Source organism: Trachypithecus francoisi, unplaced genomic scaffold, assembly GCF_009764315.1.
Source record: "Trachypithecus francoisi isolate TF-2019V2 unplaced genomic scaffold, Tfra_2.0 Lachesis_group17, whole genome shotgun sequence".
In the NCBI taxonomy this organism is placed as follows: Eukaryota; Metazoa; Chordata; class Mammalia; order Primates; family Cercopithecidae; genus Trachypithecus; species Trachypithecus francoisi.
Genome location: NW_022681462.1, coordinates 33,860,661 through 33,882,862, shown reverse-complemented (window position 1 = coordinate 33,882,862; position 22,202 = coordinate 33,860,661). Strand labels below are relative to the sequence as shown.

At 35.5% G+C, this 22,202-nt stretch overlaps 1 long non-coding RNA gene across 1 annotated transcript in view; it reads left to right on the top strand.

The window, feature by feature from the left end:
* Window positions 1-7,332, top strand: part of LOC117062103 — a 60,077-nt gene extending 52,745 nt beyond the window's left edge. Inside the window, exons 2-4 of the long non-coding RNA XR_004428217.1 lie at window positions 2,612-2,727; window positions 4,824-4,974; window positions 7,223-7,332. This is a non-coding gene — a long non-coding RNA (uncharacterized LOC117062103). The remainder of the gene's footprint in view (window positions 1-2,611; window positions 2,728-4,823; window positions 4,975-7,222) is intronic.
* Window positions 7,333-22,202: the final 14,870 nt, after the last annotated feature.

Genomic DNA, 22,202 nt, shown 5'->3' with positions numbered 1-22,202 from the left:
ACACATTCCTAGGTCACAGAGCTGACAAAAGTTGTATATAGTCTTCAAAAGAAATTATATACATTCTAAGAGAGGAGATAGTACTTAAAATTACATTTTTTAAAAATAAATGCTCTAAGAAAAAGAAATAGAGAGCAATCTCGTCTTTTATTTTCATTAGAGAAAAGTAAGACTCTTATTTTCAATTTGTATTTGTCCTTATATGCCTCAGGCTTTAACCACGGAAGCAATGGAAAGATTTAAAAAATAAACAAAACACCAAAAGTACTTATTACTAAGAATAGCTGAAATAAGACAAACCAGAAAATTATATAACAAGGAAATACTACCGACATATGTAAAAAAGTTACTGTTTAAGGTATATAAAGAAATTGTGCATATTTATAAAAATGTCAGATTTTTAAACACATAGTATTCAATATAATGAATATATTTTAAAACTTTGAATAAACTGAACAGCTATTCAACTTTTCTTTTAATAAATGAAGTTATGTAACATTACATTAATTAAATCATACCATTTTACACATGGGGCCAAAAAAACAAAACAAACTCCAAGCCAAGAATATCCTGGATAATGGCTGCTGACAAAACCTATTCTTATAGCTGGTTCTGCCAAGAGCAGGGATATCTGCACAGTATTCCTAGCCAATCCAGAATTTTTTAACAACATTCCTTTTTCTTAATAAGGTATTATTTTTAATTTCCCCGACTAAATAGCAGTCTTTATTGCTAATGGAAAATTTACTGGTTGTCTATGGATAGTCATTCAAATGCTAACCAACCACCTACATTGTATATTAAGTGTATGTACTTAGAGCACTTCCAAATACTAACTCACCACAGAAGAATGAAGACAATAAAACTCATAACACAGAAATGTATTGCTTTGTCTAGCTTAAGTATTTTAAAGAAAATTAAGCACAGTTTAACTCTGAGCTTTAAAATAATCTAGGAAACTCTTGTGTCAGTTCCTGAAATACAGATGACTGTAGAAGAAAATAGGTGTCTGAGGTGGCTAAGACTTGTGTATAAACGTGGTAATACAGCAATGAAGGTAATAGAAATCAAACTTCTGTTTTGAACAAGTTAATTTTAGGTAGAAGCTTCAATGAGGTAAGGCTATTTGTCTTTCACTAATGATATGCACAGAGTAGCATAGATAGCAAGTGGAGGAGATATAGAAATAAAGGAAGATCACCTGCAAGAAAACAAGGGTATACAGAGCTTGCTAATATGAGGGAGTTAGTCACTATCACTTTCAGTTGGTAGACTCAAAGGCAGACAAAAATGTGATAAAGCCTTACAGTAGAGAAAAGGGAAAAGGGAAGCCTGATTGGAGGCTGTTGGCCTGGGAAAGCTGGAGGTGGGCTAACTAGATCCTTAGGGACTGGTTTGGGAAGCAGATTTGCCTGTCTCTGGTTGGTCCCACATCAGAAACAGGAGTAAAAATTAGGGATGCTGTCAGTTATTAATTAAGTCCTGGCTTTTGGGGGCTTATTGCTACAGATGTTATGGCTTTACCTCCCTTACAATTTGCTGCAGAGGTGATAACTTGCCTTTCTAGTCTGGTGACTGCCGATTATGGGTCAGAGTTCTATTTTTATATACAGAGTTGTCATTGTCTGTCTATACACTTTCTTAGAACTGAAGTATAAACCCAATATGTCTGATTCTAGACTTTGTGATATTAACTGCTACACTATGTTGCCTCTGTAACAGAAATGTGTGAGCTCTGATTCAAGCAGTGGTAAGAATAGCTACTGGGCAGGATCTCCTCTCAGGACTTTCAAGGCTAAGGGTTACCAAATTGCAAAGTGGCAGTGTAGCTGCTTTCCCAGGCACTAATTCTATATGGATTACAAGCACAAACCCCAAAACCTTTCTTTCTCACAAACCCCAAAACTCTTAGGTTCCAAACAAATCTCACAATATAGAGTCAGGGTGAGCCCTGGAATCTGTCACTTACAAGCCCTATTATACTTCCTTCTCTATTCTTCTCCCAAGGCACTCTGCCTCTTGGCCTAGACCCATAAACACACAAAAAATTCTCAAATATCCTGATTATTGAGTTTGTTTAACTCCAGAGTGTTCTATAGATATGAAACACCAAAGGACATTTAACTGTTTCTGATAATGTAGAAGGTAGTATTTGGGAAGAGGCAGGAAATCCATTTCAGTCCAAAGTAATTCACTTTCCCTACTGCTGCCCACCTGACATTTCTTTCACTAAGCAGAGTATTAAAAAATAAGTCAGTAAAATAAATAAGTTAAGGTGTAGCTTGGGCATTATGCCAGAATTTTGTTTTCCTACTTGTTCTTTTTAACTTCGGAATTTTCTTTCAGATAAACCCCAGGCTTAGAAGCTAGGCGTGATAGCAATTGACATATTAAGATTTTTTATTGAAAATATATTTTATTCATAGTAGGTACTCAAAACTACAGGTAGTAAATTTATTCTTCATAGACTTCAATGAATTAAATGAGAATGTTATGTTACAGAAGGCTAAGAGAAGCCATAAAAGGACACATTTATTGAGCAGAAATATTAAAAATAAATGTGTAGATGAAGAAAAAAACTATATTGTTTTTGCTTCTGTTTTGTTTTCAGGTGAGTGGGAGTGTCAATAAGGTTGTTCTTCTACCTGACAGAATTCATTTACATGTCTACAGCTCACAACGTTGATCAAAGCTCCCGCTAGAATCAGAATCAGACAATGTGGAAGGGTATGCTCTAAACAATGTGCCCTCTGTCTCACTGAAGAATAAATTTGCCGCTAGAGTGTCAATAACGCCAACGTACTTGAATGTAACATCAGTTTTATAAAAAACAAATGAAACATTTTTCTCTTATTCTAAACATGATACATCTACTGATAGCTTTAAATATATTCTCTCGCAAGGCAAGAGTTGCAAACTATGACTGGCCCACATGCCAAATCCTATCTGTGGCCTATTTTTGTAGGGCTTCTAAGCTAAGAATTATCTTTCTTTACATTTGTGAAGGCTGTAGAAAAAAAAAATACTACGTGACAGAAACCAATCGTGGTGCACAAAGTCTAAAATATTTATTATTTGGCCATTTACAGAAAAATTTGTCTCTGCTTTTAATGAACTGACTTTCTTGAGATAAGTTTACTTTTTCATGGCAGAATCAATATATTGCCCACTCTAAAATTTCTCTGTTTTTCAATCCATAATTTCCTCTCCCTCTAAATTTTTACCTGCCTAATTTTTTGGTAATTATTTATTAATAATTGTCCACTGATATGCTGTACTTTCTCTTACACATATGTCATCTGTGTACTAATACAATTAGTATTGTAGGATTCATTAAATATGTAGTGTTACTGATTTTGTAGATGAAAACAAAACATGTTCACACCAAAGAATATTCCCAGGCAGGAAGAAAATCTTTTTTTTTTTTTTTTTTTTTTTTCCTAAAAATCCTAGTGAAAATTGTCCTGAGAAACTCATTCGTAGAACATGGAAGTACCTGCCATGTAAAGAAGATTGGTATCTCATCCTCCTGTTGAACAAGACCAACTGAAGCCACAGCTGTATTGTTCAGCTTTGCGTCTACTGTGATTGTGTGAAGACAATGGCAAAGCTATGATAGTCAATCAGCCTGCCTTCTTTCCATTTGGTAGATCTACACTGAATGCTTTCTAGCACATCAATTGTATAGTAAGTAGCTGTCCTAAAGCCTCTACTAGTACCATACTTAAGAAGTCTTGCTGCAGCAAGTTTTCTACTTCAGAGAACTAGGTACATGGGAGAACTGCCAAAGAGAATCCACATGTTTTGCACATACTTCCCACAAGAGAGTCTGCATTTAGAAATCAGTCACATAGAAGTCATCAGTGGTCAATCTGTAGTACTCAGAGAACAAGCATCAAGAAACAGAAAGAGGACTCATGAGACAGTGAAATAGATATCCTCTTCCTCCTGCCAAATACAAGACAGCTATATAAGTATTGCATGCAAAAGGGATGTGAGAGGAAGCTAACCATGCTCCCACTTAGGCTACAGGAGGAACACAAAAGCTACCCAATTAAGTTGCTCTTTTCTGCACGGTGACTATGAGGAGTAGGAGGGTGAACTCTGGGTTTTCCATGAATGTAGACTTTTAATGGGGCAGGTTTTAGTCACTGAAAGCTACTTGGAAATTATGCAAGCTGACCAACATGTCATTCAAAATCTGATGTCTGACAGAGAGGAGAGATTAGCATAGAATATTTGGGTACAGAGGCTGAGCATTCAGCTGGATGTAGTTGGTACACAAATGAATTAAACCTGGTTAATGCATTGATTATCCTTAGAATTATTCTTATTTATTCTATTGGAATTTTCCTTCTTTAAATTTTAATTACTTCAAAACATTTATTTCTATATGTGAAATCATTAGGTGATAAAACTCTATTTATTTTGAAGTGTACTCATACCAGATGCTTTTGTGTTTCTGTTTGTGTTTTCTATTTTATTTTATTCAGATGTATTCATATCTGAGAGTAGGTTTAATGTGGAGTAGATCTTCACTGGGAAGGTTTAAATTTGTTAAGCATAATTTGTGCATCCCTTTTCTGGAGACTAAAAGATAGCAAGGGCTCCAAATTTGAAAAAGAATATATTTCTTCATCTGCCACACAAATAGAGGATGACATTTGAACATCACTATCAGATACTAATTCTCCATGACATAAAACATAATTTTCTCCCAATTGTACTGACTTCTGTGTCCATTTGATTAACAATGAATGGCTTGCACCTTGCCTTGGTTAAAACAGAAATCTCCTGACATTTGCAATAATTCAATTTTGTAGAGAAAAAAGGAAAACTAATGCTACCAGATAACCTTAGGTCCACTGGATAGTCAACTGGACTCAGAGAAGTTTCTGCTTTTGCTTAAAGTTATGACAAACTCTGGAGCTTGTCATCTTGCTACAGATTCCACCCTACCCCACAGGATTCAAGGTATTTAAAATGTTTTCTCCTCACCTCCTTGAGTCTCCTCATTCTTTCTCTAATTATTTAACAAAGTTTAGGGCTCCTTTATGGTCTGAGCTGAAGGGTACTATAATATACATGGACCTTATCCTATTGGGAAGCAATGAATTTCAGTCCAGGCAGTCCCATATTAACAGTGATTTTATACTATTTACAAATAATGGGTAGAATTAAATAAGTTATTTACTCTATACCACTCAGTTTCCTCATCTGTGAACTATAATGTTTATCTATGAGATTGTTATAATTGTTGTGTTTGATAGTCCAGAAGTATTCATTCAGGACATATTTGAGCAAAGCTTGTCTTGACTCTGATGTAGAGGGTACCAGACCTTTCGGAATTTACAGGCCAGTAGGGACAGATCACGTATAGCAGGCAAACAGATAAAAATATAATTAAAAATCATAAAACATTGAAAATAAAGTTTAAAGACATGCTAGGGTGGGAAAAACTGGAATAGAGAGCATAACACCTATTTATATTGGGTACGCATGGAGTGAGTGGGATTAGAGATCTAAAGATCTGAGAAGTGGTCCAGCAATATGATCACAATCAATTGCTAAGTTTCCAAGACAGAAATGAACTTGGCAATTAAAACAAAAAGTCGCAGGGATATAAAACATTCAACCCAGTGCTAAGCATGCAGTAGTAAATCAATAAATGCTAGTTTATTTATTCTTCTTTCCCCTATGAATTTCTCATTATTAAAGTAATTTGCCATTAGGTTTTTTGTTATTCTCCAGACTTAATTGTGAATCTTGGTCCCATCATATTAGCTGTACGATTTGTGCATAATTTTGAAGTCATTAAAATAACTACAATTTGAATTTCATAAAAACATTAAACCATGTGTAAGAAGAGCTAGACTACCATGTCAAAATAAACTCTGTCTGTCAGTCTATAAAACTCTGGGTTATACAATCCTTAGCTATGGAACACAGTGAATTATGAGTTGTGGCAAGTGATGACAATTGCTCTTGATGTTTTATAGTAATATCTCCGATGCTAATATATAATTAGGATACAATTTTGTTGAATTAGTGTGAAACACGTGATCATGAGTTCTGAATGAGGAATTAGTATGTGTGTGCCTATTTGAGAGGGAGAGGATGATAACCCCTAAGAAACCAGAGTCTGGGCTGATCAACATGATAAGCTGTGTGTTTTCTCAGACATACTGTCTTGGCTGCGAATTTGCCCAATTTAATATATTTCCTCTGTTTTGTGTGATGAGGATATGTTCACTCATTTTCATATCATCCTATTCACTGGATTAATATAATTGTGAAGGTGAAATGAGACAATTAAGAAAGTGAGTACTCATAGAGATAGTTATCAGTTACTAATGACCAACTGAAAATTTAGGTGTAATGTTTAAACCTGGATATGTGTAAATCTGTGTTCTTCTATGAGATTATGGACCAGGGAATAACAGAAATCATAAATATTTATTTTTTGGACTAACTTCTCTGGTCCCTGTGACTCTTTAGTTTTGGTCCCTTAGTGATGAAGGCATCCAGTGGGTGGCAGCATCAAAGAAAATCTGGCTGATGTTCCTCAAACTCAGACTCAGACTGATTTGCAATAGAAAACAAATTAGGCTAATTTTGATTTAAGCTGCGGGCTGCCGAGGTCACTGAGAATTGGTCAGTTATTTTCCCTGAAAAAAGGCCAAGTTGTGAGAACAAATTCAATTTAGGGCTTTTTGATTAAGATGTTAAGAACAGCACAAAGAAGAAGAAGATATCCTTTGCCTCCTTTCTATCCATGAAAGATATATATATATACACACACACACACACACACACACACACACACACACATACATATATATGTAAAATATATACATATATATTGCAAAGTTTTACCTATAGCCCATATGGTGCCCTTTCCCAGTATGGATATTCCAGAGGACTATTTCTTACTATCTCCAGTTACATACTATAGAATGCCACCACCTCCATAAGATTGAATTGCAAATTCTTGCCAAGGTCGTATATGGCTCCTGAAGATGAGGAGAATAGCAGTGGAAGAGGATGGGCTGAGGAAGGCCCTAGTCACAATGCTATTAGCAAATCCACTGAAATTTTGAGATATAAAAATGTGAAGAAATACATTTCTGGCCAATAATTATATCCACACAAACAGAAGGACTTATTTTTAAATTACAATTATCTCAGAGACTAATTTATTCTATCTTTTTTAATCTTTCAGAATTAATTTGAAACATTTACTAAAGAAGATAGAAACATTTTAGACACAGCCAATTTCCAGAATCACTCTTGAGACAAATCTCTGGTAAACAAATAAAACAGAAAAAGGAACTCCGTGTGATGTGTGTGGGTTTATGTGTCTGTAAGGCATATTATATATTTATAAATATGCCTGAATACATGTATTTTTCGTCAAAGGTTGTGACTTCCTACTGTCATTGATGTTTATTTTGTAATTGAAGAAAGAAAAATGTGGCATTCAACTTTCTTCTTTCTCCACCATCTTCTTCACTTCATTCTCTTTCCTTTCTTGACACATTTTATTTTACTTATTCTGGTTTGTGCCTTACATGTAGTCTGTCTTCATTAGATGAAGAATAGGAGGAAAGCCTTTGGAACCACAGAGATAAAAGTCTGAAATTCCAGCTCTTCTACTACACTGTAGGTGGACTGAGAAAAATTAGTTAAATCCTCTGAAAGTCAAGGGTAAATTGGAGACAATGAGAGTTTTCTCAGAACTACTGCATAGCAGGCACTACTAAACAATAAGTAATAAATTTAAGCATGTCTTCCCACCTAATGCTTGTGGGATAGCGATCATTAGAAGCATGCATTTGCAGATTATCAAGTTATGGATTTTATTGTCATTTTTTTTTTTTTTTTTTTGGTCAAGGTCTGTACTCACAGTAGCATTACTTTATTTCCTTCCATTTGTATCATCTGCCTCTCTATAGTTTCTATTTTTGCTCAGTCTTTCAAAATTTCAAATGCACTAATTAAAAAAAATTAAACCACGTTAATTAAGAATCATCCCAACTACCATCAGTTTCTCCTTGAAAAATCATAATAGACAGTATTAAAGTAATTAATTAAAGTAATTTGCCTTTAGGTTTTTGTTATTCTCAAAACTTAATTTTGAATCTTCATCTCATCATATTAGCTGTGTGATTTGTGCATAATTTTGGAGTTATTAAAATAACTGCTATTTGAATTTCATAAAAACATTAAACTATGTATATGAAGAGCTAGACCATCACGTCAAAATAAACTCCATCTGTGGGGCTATAAAAATCTAGGTTATCTGCAAACAGGGACAATTTGACTTCTTCTTTTTCTAACTGGATACCCTTTGATTTCTTTCTCTTGCCTGATTGCCCTAGCCAGAACTTCCAACACTATGTTGAATAGGAGTTGTGAGAGAGGGCATCCCTGTCTTGTGCCAGTTTTCAAAGGGAATTTTTCCAGTTTTTGCCCATTCAGTATGATATTAGCTGTGGGTTTGTTGTAAATAGCTCTTATTATTTTGAGGTACGTTCCATCAATACCGAATTTATTGAGCGTTTTTAGCATAAAGGGCTGTTGAATTTTGTCAAAAGCCTTTTCTGCATCTATTGAGATAATCATGTGGTTCTTGTCTTTGGTTCTGTTTATATGCTGGAAGTCAAATTGTCCCTGTTTGCAGATGACATGATTGTATATTTAGAAAACCCCATGGTCTCAGCCCAAAATCTCCTTAAGCTGATAAGCAACTTCAGCAAAGTCTCAGGATACAAAATTAATGTGCAAAAATCACAAGCATTCTTATACACCAGTAACAGACAAGCAGAGAGCCAAATCAGGAATCAACTTCCATTCATAATTGCTTCAAAGAGCATAAAATACCTAGGAATCCAGCTTACAAGGGATGTAAAGGACCTCTTCAAGGAGAACTACAAACCACTGCTCAGTGAAATCAAAGAGGACACAAACAAATGGAAGAACATACCATGCTCATGGATAGGAAGAATCAATATCGTGAAAATGGCCATACTGCCCAAGGTCATTTATAGATTCAATGCCATCCCCATCAAGCTACCAATGACTTTCTTCACAGAATTGGGAAAAACGGCTTTAAAGTTCATATGGAACCAAAAAAGAGCCCGCATTGCCAAGACAATCCTAGGTCAAAAGGACAAAGCTGGAGGCGTCACGCTACCTGACTTCAAACTATACTACAAGGCTACAGTAACCAAAACAGCATGGTACTGATACCACAACAGAGATATAGACCAATGGAACAGAACAGAGTCCTCAGAAATAATACCACACATCTACAGCCATCTGATCTTTGACAAACCTGACAAAAACAAGAAATGGGGAAAGGATTCCCTATTTAATAAATGGTGCTGGGAAAATTGGCTAGCCATAAGTAGAAAGCTGAAACTGGATCCTTTCCTTACTCCTTATACGAAAATTAATTCAAGATGGATTAGAGACTTAAATGTTAGACCTAATACCATAAAAACCCTAGAAGAAAATCTAGGTAGTACCATTCAGGACATAGGCATGGGCAAGGACTTCATGTCTAAAACACCAAAAGCAACGGCAGCAAAAGCCAAAATTGACAAATGGGATCTAATTAAACTAAAGAGCTTTTGCACAGCAAAAGAAACTACCATCAGAGTGAACAGGCAACCTACAGAATGGGAGAAAATTTTTGCAACCTACTCATCTGACAAAGGGCTAATATCCAGAATCTACAAAGAACTCAAACAAATATACAAGAAAAAAACAAACAACCCCATCAAAAAGTGGGGAAAGGATATGAACAGACATTTCTCAAAAGAAGACATCCATACAGCCAACAGACACATGAAAAAATGCTCGTCATCACTCGCCATCAGAGAAATGCAAATCAAAACCACAATGAGATACCATCTCACACCAATTAGAATGGCAATCATTAAGAAGTCAGGAAACAATAGAAGTTGGAGAGGATGTGGAGAAATAGGAACACTTTTACACTGTTGGTGGGATTGTAAACTAGTTCAACCATTATGGAAAACAGTATGGCAATTCCTCAAGGATCTAGAACTAGATGTACCATATGACCCAGCCATCCCACTACTGGGTATATACCCAAAGGATTATAAATTACTCTACTACAAAGACACATGCACACGTATGTTTATTGCGGCACTATTCACAATAGCAAAGACTTGGAATCAACCCAAATGTCCATCAGTGACAGACTGGATTAAGAAAATGTGGCACATATACACCATGGAATACTATGCAGCCATCAAAAAGGATGAGTTTGCGTCCTTTGTAGGGACATGGATGCAGCTGGAAACCATAATTCTTAGCAAACTATCACAAGAAGAGAAAACCAAACACCGCATGTTCTCACTCATAGGTGGGAACTGAACAATGAGATCACTTGGACTCGGGAAGGGGAACATCACACACTGGGGCCTATCAGGGGGAGGGGGGAGGAGGGAGGGATTGCATTGGGGAGTTATACATGATATAAACGTTATGCACATGTACCCTAGAACTTAAAGTATAATAATAAAAAAAAAAAAAATCTAGGTTATACAATCCTTAGCTACGGAACACAGTGAATTATGAGTTGTAGCAAGGATGATAATTGCTCTGGATGTTTTATAGTAATATCTCCAATGCTAATATATAATTAAGATACATTTTGTTGAATTAGTGTGAAACAAATGATCATGTGTGTGCCTATTTGAAATGGAGGGGATGGTGGCCACTAAGACCCTACTGTCAATTTCATCCTACTAAGATTTCTCTCATGACATGTGATGCCCCTAAGAAAATTCTCCTGGCCTCTTCATTCTTATTGTATAAAATATGAATTCTACTTGGTTTCTAAATCATTTAAGCTTATATTTTCCATACTATTGTATCTTGAGGAGCAGATCTACCTTTCCAGTAGAAACAGTAGAAACCTCAAAAATAACATCTGTTTTTTTGTTTGTTTTCTGAGACGGAGTCTCGCTCTGTTGCCCAGGTTGTAGTGCAATGGCATGATCTTGGCTCACCCCAACCTCTGCCTCCCGGGTTCAAGCAATTCTTCTGCCTCAGCATCCAGAGTAGCCAAGATTACAGGCACCCGCCATCATGCCTGGCTAATTTTTGTATTTTTATAGAGACAGGTTTCACCATGTTGGCCAGGCTAGTCTTGAACTCCTGACCTCAGTTGATCTGCCCGCCTCGGCCTCTCAAAGTGCTGGGATTAGAGGCGTGAGCCACTGCACCCAAACAAAATTAACTTCTAAGCTCAGTTCATTTATCCCTACCTCAAAGTTTCCTAGCTCTTATGTCCTCATACTTGGTTACAAGTGTCTGTCCAGCATCCAAAACCTATCCAGGCATCCTAAAACAGAAAACTGAAAGATATTTTTTAAAACTCTACTTATTCATTCTCAGAGCTCATTGAGCCACCAAGTTAATGTATATTTGAATTTTTCGAAATCTCTCTCAACACCAGCTCATCTCCATTTTCTTGCTTTATTTTAGGATCTTACTATCATTTATCCAGCCCATTTTAAGTCATTTTCTCACAGTTAAAAATTCATCCTGTACATGTCTGCCCAAAATATCTTGTAAAAATGGAAATCACATCTTGTAGTTCATATTCACTATATACTCCCAAATATGGCATGGGTTGCCTTTCAAAATCAGGGCCTTGCTAACCTTTTCTGTATCTCATTCTGCCACATTGCCAGAAGGTTTTCCTTTCTGACAAACTAAACTTCTTGAAGTCCCTCACATTTCCGTGGGGTCTCACCATTCTGTTTTCCAATGGCCTGAAATACATTTTCTCACTTGATCATATAGAAAGTATCCACACATCTCTTAATACAAGGCACAATCACTGCCCCTTTTGGAACTGTGTATCCTATTTCCCTCACGTAGTTTTATTTCCAGGCATCTAAGTATGATAGCTTTCATCATCTTGAATCACAATAGTCTCTGCATGTTCTGAGTTACAGACACTGAACCATTTATCAAAATAAGCAGTAAATGTTCCTCGTGCAAATTAGAGAATGGGGGAGCATGTACTTCATTCTCCACTTGTCTCTGTGCTGCCCCAACATGTGATATTCACTTTTTACACTTATTTCTTAAAAGCCTTGCTTTATACATTTTTCCTTCCTCAGCATGCTCTTTTGTTTTCACATTGCAATATTTTAAATATATTACCAATTTAATTTTTATAATGTCAGTGTAATATAAACATTTCATCTGATATAATGGTTAAAGCAAACAAGACTCAGAATTAATGATTCGCAAATGCCTAACATCTAAAAAATTAGAAGACACAGGAGAGGAAACCGAGACTGATGCTATAAGGCTACAATTAATATTAATCTTTTTTTACATATTATGGTACAGTTTCATTGAACGTATGCTTCTTCTGAAAAAATATTATAATCTCTCCCTCTTTGATATTTGCCTGAATAATCCCGGCTTAAATGATCTGCTTCACCTATGGTATCCTATGTCAACCATTCTGTGAACCACAGAGAACTAGATCACATGGTAGACGATATAATCTTCTATTGATTCGGGTTGTCATTCTCAGACTCGTAATCTGACTCTTCATTTGTGAAACGGAGATAAAAACAGAAATCTCATATGATAAATTTACCAAAGATAAGTGTTAGTAACATATTATATATCAATTCTTATTATTTCCTTTTATATAACCTCAACTTGTTTTTTTGTTTGTTTATTTATTTTTAATAGAGACAGGATCTCTATGGAGTGCAGTGGCCCAATCACAGCTCACTACAGTCTCCACCTACTGGGCTCCAGTCATCCTCCCACCTCAGCTTCCTGAGTAGCTGGGACTACAGGAGTGTGTCACCACCCCCAGCTGATTTTTCTGTGTTTTTTGTAGAGACAGAGTTTTACCGTGTTGCCTAGGCTGGTTTCAAAATCCTGGGCTCAAGCCATCAGCCTGCTTTGGCCTCCCAAAGTGCTGGGATTACAGGTCTGAGCCATCGCACCCAGCCAATCTCAACTAATTTTAAGTTTTGTAATATCAAAGATGGTCTCTTTATTTTTTGTATACTGCATGGTCCATTGCATGATATAAGCACATAGTAATTGATAGGCGTTTATCTTTTTTCTTGCTTATAATGATTTATAATACAGTATGAGGATTTTTACTATTTTCTTATATTATCATCTAGATATATTTTTCTTGTATTGCTTTATTAGGTTATGAAAATCTTCTTTTGTTGTTGTTTTATTATGAATCAATGCATTAAGATAAGAAAAAACATATATGAGCCATAAAAATTGGATAGGGAAAACATAAAACAAAATATTATTTAAAAAAATGATTATCTTTCATGACACACATCTCCTACAAATTCATATGCAATTCTATTACAGCTACAGATTATTCAGATACTTGCTTAAAAGTAAGATAGATATTGAAATCAACATTTACTACAAAGCATTGTATATAAATCACTGTGTTGTTGCCATCCATTAAAAAGAATATACTATTTGTATATAGCACCCAAATAAAGATACAGTGAAATATGTCAACTTATGTGGATGGATAGATAGATAGATAGACAGACAGATAGATTTGAATGGGAATATTTAACTAAAATAATTTGTGAAGTACACTTTTTGCTCTAGCTTTCAGACCCAAAGCTCTGGAAGTATCTTCTACTTGTCTGTATTACACATATACATCCAATAATTCAGCCAATATTTTTAGCTGTAAATGCTCCAGAATTTGACCATATTTTGCCATCTCCACCACAACTCCTTTCACATCACAATCATCTGTCACCTGGGTGACTCTAGTAACCTCCTCCCTGGGTTTCCTGCTTCCACTCTGGTCCTGTGATATATTGCATACAGCAGGGTGTCCCTGTGAAGCATGTGAGATCAGGTCCTTCTACCTTTTAAAATTATCTGATGGCTTACATGTTTTTCAGTGTGAAAAGCTAAGTTCCTTAGAAGTTCCTACCTAATTGTTTCCACACCAGTCTTCTGATTTCCCCTCATACCATTCTCCCTGTCACAGACATGGCTCTGGGTAAACTGATGACCTTGCTTTTCCTGGAACTAGCCAAGGGAACTTGCTCTTCCCCTTCATGGATCACTATTCCCCCAGATATCAAAATGACTTATTCCCTCACTACCTCTAAGCATTTGCTTCTGTCACCCAATTAAGGTAGACATGCCTTCCCTGACTTTCATGTATGGCATAGAAATCCTACCCTTTTGCAGGATTCCTGATTTTTTCATTAATTTTTTCTTTTTGTTCAATGTTTATAATACCTATCTTAACCTTTTTGGAAATGCAGGCTCCATGAGGGTAAAACATTTGGCTATTTGGTTCAATGTGTTATTCTAGCATTTGAAATATGGCCTTAGTCTGGCAAAGTCTGTCACATGGCCTTGCATCAAGGAGCAGGAAATACACTCTTTTCAGGAACGTGAAGGAAGCAGGGGATTGAAAATTTGCTAATGATTCATGAAGTTTACCACACATGCTAACATGATAATATTTAACCACAATATTAATGCAGGTAAACAAATGGTATTTGAACACCTTTGATTCGATATTAGATATTAAAAAGATATTAACATTTAGTTAATATCAAATAAGTGAGGGTTAAAATGATTGGAAAGATTTGAAAGACAGAATTCAAGCCAAGATAATAATAGCAATAAATACAATGAAGTAAATTTAGATATTTTATTCCGTCAAGTTATCTTACAAATCAAGTAAGATTGGCTCTTAAGAGGGAAAATTTCAAAATTAGAAATACAAGTCATATATAAACATTTGAAAAAAGCTCACCTCACTAGATATCAAAGATGTGAAATTTCACTGTCTAACCAGTAAAAATAAACAGTTTAATAAATTGGAAGTTACAGGAGCATGTTGAGAAACATAATTTTGCATGCTGCTTTTATGAGAAAAGATTGGCATTAACAGTTTTGGAAAAGTAGTATAACAATATTGATCAAAGTTACAATTTGTAAACTATTTGAAGCAACAATTCTTCTCTTCAGCAATTCATCCCTAGAAAATAATTAAACAATTGACAAAAAAGTTCATGAAAATGTATATGGAAGATATGTGTTATATTCATGAGGACTCTTCATGACAGCATTGTACTATACTAAAAAAGAAACTAATTGCCATCAACACATTTATTAATTAAAATGGTGTATATACATGCAGTGCTATGTTACATAGTAAATTAGTGACTGATAAGTCTTTTATATTTATCAATATAAAATATTCCTGTGTTATACGTTGAGGTAAATAAGCAATTACAAATGAATTTAATAATTTAACATCACCTTGTTTATAAAACTATCACTCAATCTCAATCTATCAGGAGAAAGAAAAAAAGAGAGTTTCTGAAAGGAAAATGTATAGCTATCTCATAATGATGTAAATACAATTATGTAAGGTGCTTTTTCTAAATTTTTGTTCATAGGCATATTTTCTAAAGATTTCAGGCAAAGTAATAATCAAATGAGAGTAGGTCTACTTGTCTTACAGCGAGACAGAAATGAGAATTTATAAAGTGCCCAGATCATACCAGGCAATGTGGTAAATATCTTCCTATACCTACTACCTGGTGATATTTTTCCCATTTTACCGACAAGCAGTTTATAACAAACATACAGATATAGATGGCATTAGAATTCTATTCCAGAATTGATTCATTTATAGTCTCAGGTGGATAATTTATGGTCGAATCAAAGGTGTTCAAATACCATTTGTTTACCTGCATTAATATTGTGGTTAAATATTATCATGTTAGCATGTGTGGTAAACTTCATGAATCATTAGCAAATTTTCAATCCCCTGCTTCCTTCACGTGCCTGAAAAGAGTGTATTTCCTGCTCCTTGATGCAAGGCCATGTGACAGACTTTGCCAGTGAAAGGTAGACAGAAGTGAAGGTGTACCAGTTCTTAGCAGAGGCTTGCACCTGTAGTTCTGAGATCTGTCCTCTCCTGTAGAAAGATCATGCCTCGGGTAGATGTTGCATCTTAAACCTAAGTAAAAAATCATTTACCACCTCAGACTAAAACATTTAGATAGCTAGTTGTCAGAAGATTAGCCAGACATCTTTATGATTATCAAGGATATTCACAAAGGTCTCATCATCTGTCTCAGTCTACAAGAGTTCATCAAAATTTCTCAAATCTTCACTGAGCCTTTGTGTTACTCATGTATAGCTTTCAGAGCTGCCAACATATCTGATTGAAACCATTTCTGGAGAACAATGGACTTCCCCCTTTGCCTGTTTAAAGCTCATCTAAGGTCTTTCCATTGGCAAACTCAAATTTGGCAGGGGATTCTGGGAAATGTACCTCCTGGTTTTCACTCCACAATGAAGAGGCCAATGTATAAAGGAGTAGTAACAGTGACCAGGTGACAAGACACTGACAGGGCATCATTTTCTAAAACAATGTAACCTAGTTTATACATTTTTAAACATTGAGTGAAGCATTTTAAAGAGGGTATGGAGTATCCTTGGTTCTAACAGTAAATGAACAAATGACTTTGGGTAAGTTACTACACCTGTTGAAGAAGATAGCACTTAATACCCTTGCTGATACTGTAGATTCCACCATTGAAGGGTTAAACAATTAAATAATATATATTCACAACAAGAAAGGTAAATAAATCTGTGTATCTGGTATTTAATCTGCTCAACGTATGTAGTTTTGGGTAGAGATTGTTGTTTAGTTTATATTATGCTCCTGTGAGACTGAATTCATTTATTTTTCTCAATTGCTTTGTGTACTAATTGGCTTAGGTAGAAAGAGCGCTTTATATTTGAGTCTAACAAATGCATGTTGCTAGATTTCACTGCATTTGACCATAATCCCATTCTTGAATGCCTTTGACTCCTTAGAGGCACACTTTCATCTGGGATAATTATAAGTGTTTGTCAGTCTCAAAGACAAACTCCTTTATACTTCTGCTGCACTGAATTACTATGCACAGTATGTCTCATGCCATAAGCCAGTACCAATAGTATATTCTGCACCTTAGGTCTGTGTCTACACTAAAGATGACACTCACATCAGAATAACTGAATGCTTTTTATTCTGGGGATGTGTAAATAAATATATAGCAGAAATAGTCACAGAATTTAAAACTATAACACAATCTATGAGAAAATTAATTATCTGGAAATGTAACTGGAAACTGTTTCATGGTCACAAGAGTACTCTAGGTTCATGGACTCTAACTGATGTTGTGGAATGAAATTTGCCTGCTGGAAAACTAAGTAAGGAATTATGCTACAGATGATAAATAAACAAGAAAATGTCCGTAGCATTAATACATGAAACTCTCAGATGTAACCTGATTTTAGATAAGTTCTGACATTTAGCCATGTTGCTGAATTCAAGTGCACCATCGAGTTTCTAAATTTTGTAAAGGAAGAGGATCTCCATTGGACTGTCTAACAGAGATGGGAAAGCCTGTTTTTCTCAAGCTGTTTACATAGATGCAATTGTCAAAAGCCCAAAGATGAGTTGTTTAGATGAGGTTGGTGGTGATAAATAATCAGAATGTTAAATGCATGACAATTACCTTGACCAATAAGTCATGAGTGATTTTATTCATAAAATATTAAATTGAAAGAAAGAAGTGCAAAAACTGAAGGGTGTTAATGGGGACCTGCACACCCTACAGTTAGGGTAATGATATATCCTTGTTGTCTGAGGATATGGCCATTTGACGTTGATTGTCCTGGCATAATTATTAATAGCATAGCTTTCATTCTCAAAATTGTCACAATTTGGATGACATATTGTGAATTTGGAAGCTATAGTGCAGTTTTTCAACTTATTAGAGGTTCATCAATGTATACGGCTACTAGAGAGTCTGGCCTTTGGGCTATATCTACAACATTTAGAGTTGAAGAAAGACATGGTTGATAAAAGGATTTGGACATTATAATATCTATAGAACTACATGCATATAATACCTGTGCAATACCTGGAGAACTACATGCCTTGTCTTTAAGATAAAATTAGGCAATGAGAAGTTGCTTATGTGATAATCTTCTTTGGTAAGATCTATTATTTTCACAAACTTTCAAGTATTTACATGTATCTTGGGCACATTACAAGGTGCTGTAGACAGAAAAGATTCAAAAATCGTATTAGTGTAGCAAGATAGATTTGAAAATTAACAAAATTTTATAGTCAATGTTGTAATAGGAATGTACTTGAATAAACATAAATCATGAGAGAAAATAAGAATGGTTTCTCATGCTGGAAACGTGAGGTAAGCCGTGAGCAGTCAAATAACTCAGATGGACATTACTTTAACAAACAGCACAAATCCAAGCGGAAACAACAGAGAATATTTCCAAAAAGTGAGGACAATTTGGTCAAATAACAATTGTATAACAGAATATGGAAATATCTTACATTCCAACCAAGACTGCCTAATTTGTAGGATTAGTAGAAAATAAATATGCAGGATCCTTTCTTTCAAAAATTATTTAAAATGTATGATGGCAATAATAGAGTATTAAATGAAACGTGGGGCCCTTCTAATCTTGGGAACCTAAGTGGCTGCAGAGGTCACATGCTCAGAAGCTGGCCCTAGTCAATTATAGGAAGAAGGTATCCCAGTAAAACATAACGAATTATTGTATGAATATTACTAGGGCACTAACCAGTATAGCTAACTTTTGATAATCACAGCTTGGTAGATATAATTTCTTAAGTTTATAAATGTCATATCAATTGACGGAACATCCATAGGTCCTGGTCCAGGAAGAAAAAGATGATACTACCCTACCTGTGAGCTAGGGACACTTCCTTAGAATGTTGATCAGATTCATTCTTTAAACTATATTAGTTCTAAAAGAATAAGAGGCCGGGCGCGGTGGCTCAAGCCTGTAATCCCAGCACTTTGGGAGGCCGAGATGGGCGGATCACGAGGTCAGGAGATCGAGACCATCCTGGCTAACACAGTGAAACCCCGTCTCTACTAAAAAATACAAAAAACGAGCCGGGCGAGGTGGCAGGCACCTGTAGTCCCAGCTACTCGGGAGGCTGAGGCAGGAGAATGGCGTAAAATCCGGGAGGCGGAGCTTGCAGTGAGCCGAGATCTGGCCACTGCACTCCAGCCTGGGCGATAGAGCGAGACTCCGCCTCAAAAAAAAAAAAAAAAAAAAAGAATAAGAATTACAACTGAGACTTATATTGTTAGCAATTTTTAGCCCAGATGAAGATACTTTTATTTCCTTAATTGCATTTATGACTCCAAACTTGTGATAGTGGCTTCAGATTTGAGGGCACCCATATACATGGAAATCTCTGACTGAACCTGACTCTCAGACTGAGATGCTGTGATTTAAATTCTGACAATCGCATCAGTTTGTCCTAGTTAGAGTCAGTTGTCAGAGAAGTATCCCGACAATATAGTTTTGATCATTATTCTGCTAAGGAGGATGAATGTGATATCCTGGCAGATAAGTCTCTCCCATGGCACATTTGGCTTCCTGTTATATAGGATTGCAGGAATTCTTCCAAAATTTTTTGAGAAAACAAATACAGCAGAACCTTCTACGTGTACAACTTCCACCAATGTATACCCTGAATGCGTGTTTAGTTTTTAAAAAGGGAAAGAAAAAAAAGAGTATTCATGAATCTACTATAGGTACTCTCCCATAAAATTTATTCTGCTATATCACGGAATTCCTAAGATAAATATAAAGTCACTGTTAGTCTCTTCATTTGAGGAATATGAAAACTTAAATTTCAAAAGGCTAGGTAATTTTCCCAAAAACACAGAGCTCGTGATTGATGTGTTTATGATTTGAATTCAGGCACGTATGAGTTCAAAAAGCCATGCCTTTCACACAAGGCCTCAACGTACAGCAACATCTGGGAGGTACAGATTCCCCTTGACCTTCATATAAATGAATTATAACAATAGGAATTTCTTTCAACTAGAATGGCTTGAGCCCAAGTTTTGCAAGATTTGCCGTAGCAATGAAAGTTGATGAGCTGGGAGTTAATACAATGGATTTGAAATGATGCAAGTCTGAGAGTAGCTGAAGGAAGAGGTTTACATGATCTCATTCCAGAAAAAAGTAGTTATTCACAATAAAATAAATTTAAATGCTAGCATGAGTCAATAAAAGAAAGGAGAGGATACAATGGTTTTCTGTCCAATAATGTGTTTCCTATCAGACAGAACACATGAAGTTACTCCACTGACAATCCAAATTAAGTTCTATTGATAGAATTTTTCTCACTTGGTAAATATTTACAACTAGATACAGGTAAGAAAGCTTTAATGTTAGCTTCCTGAATCTTAATAAATACTCTGATATAAATGAAACATCACATAAGTAACAACCCTTCCAGAATGATCTCCATGCTATTATATTTTCTAGGATGCCAGTTCAACAACAAGTTATGTGCTTCAATTTCCTATGGTCTGAAACTGGTTTAAACAACTTCTAGTTCTACTTTCTGTCTTGAGATCCCGCCAGTCTGTACTACGTTGGGTTGCTCCACGGTTTCTGAACATTTGTTGTCCTAATCTACCTCTTTCCCCTAAAGTTCAAAATAAATCCAGTACCATATCTTACCATCCCTGAAAAATTGACATGTTGGAATCACCAGATGCTACTAAGTCTAGGGCCATTCAATTGCATTCTAGACATAATCTAGCACACACACAGAGCCCCTGCCTGATCAAGTTGCCCATGGGTCTGATATTCTTCATGTGCTAAATATTATTCCTTAATAAGGCTAAAACTGAATCTATATTTTAAACTTGTATTTTATTGTGGTAAGAATACTTAGCATGAGATCTACCCTCTTTATAAATTTTTAATTGTACAATACAGTATTTTTAACTATAGGAACAACATTGTATATCAGATCTTCAAAATTTATTTTTCTTGCACAATGATTATTTTATCCCCTTGATTTAGCAACTCCCCACTCCCCGCTCCCCTTAGGCTCTTGTGACCACCATTCCACTTTTTGATTGACTATTTGACTATTTTTAATACCTCAGACAAGGGATATCGTGTATTTGTTCTTCCATGACTGGCTTTTTTTCTTAACATACTATCTACTAGATTTTACTGGTTTTTCCTTTCCATATTTAGTGCTTCCTCTAGGAGCTCTTGTAAGGCAGGCCTGGTGGTGACAAAATCTCTCAGCATTTGCTTGTCTATAAATAATAATATCTGCTAGATTCATCTATGTTATCACAAGTAGTAAAATTATGTTATTACTATTATTGTTATTATTATTATTATTATTTGAGATGGAATCTCACTCTGTTGCCCAGGCTGGAGTGCAATGGTACAATCTCGGCTCACTGCAATCTATGCCTCCAGGGTTCAAGCAATTCTCCTACTCAGCCTCCTGAATATCTGGGATTACAGGCACATACCACCATGCTTGGCTAATTTTTGTATTTTTAGTAGAGATGGGGTTTCACCATGTTAGTCATGCTGGTCTCGAGCTCCTGACCTCATGATCCACCCACCTTGGTCTCCCATAGTGCTAGGATTACAAGCGTGAGCCACTGTGCCTGGCCAGAAATCTATTATTTTTTAAGGCAAATATTTTTTGAAATTTCATAGATTGCTTTTTTCAGTCTGTGATTGTTTTCTTTGCTGTGCAAAAACATTTTAGTTTAATGTAGTTCTATTTGTCTATTTTTGCTTGTGTTGTTTGGGCCTGTGGTATCATACCCATAAAATTCAACACCATGTCATAAACTCTTTCCCTATGTTTCCTTTTAGGAGTCATACATTTCAGGTCTTAAATTTAAGTCATTAATCCATGTCAAGTTGATATTTATGTATAGTGTAAGATACAGTCAAATTTAATTATTCTGTATGTGGATATCCAGTTTTCCCAACACCATTTCTTGAAGAAACTATCCTTTCCCCATTGTGTGTTCTTGGCTCCCTTGCCACAACTCAATTAATGATATATGCGTTGATTTATTTTGGGGTTCTCTATTCTGTTTCACTGGTCTGTATGTCTGTCTTTATATCAGTACCATCCTGTTTTAATTATTGTAGCCTTGTGATATATTTTAAAATTAGAAAGTTTTGTTTTTCTTTCTCAATTTTGCTTCAGCTATTTGAGGTCTTTTGTGATTTAATGTAAATTTTAGTACATTTTTCTATTT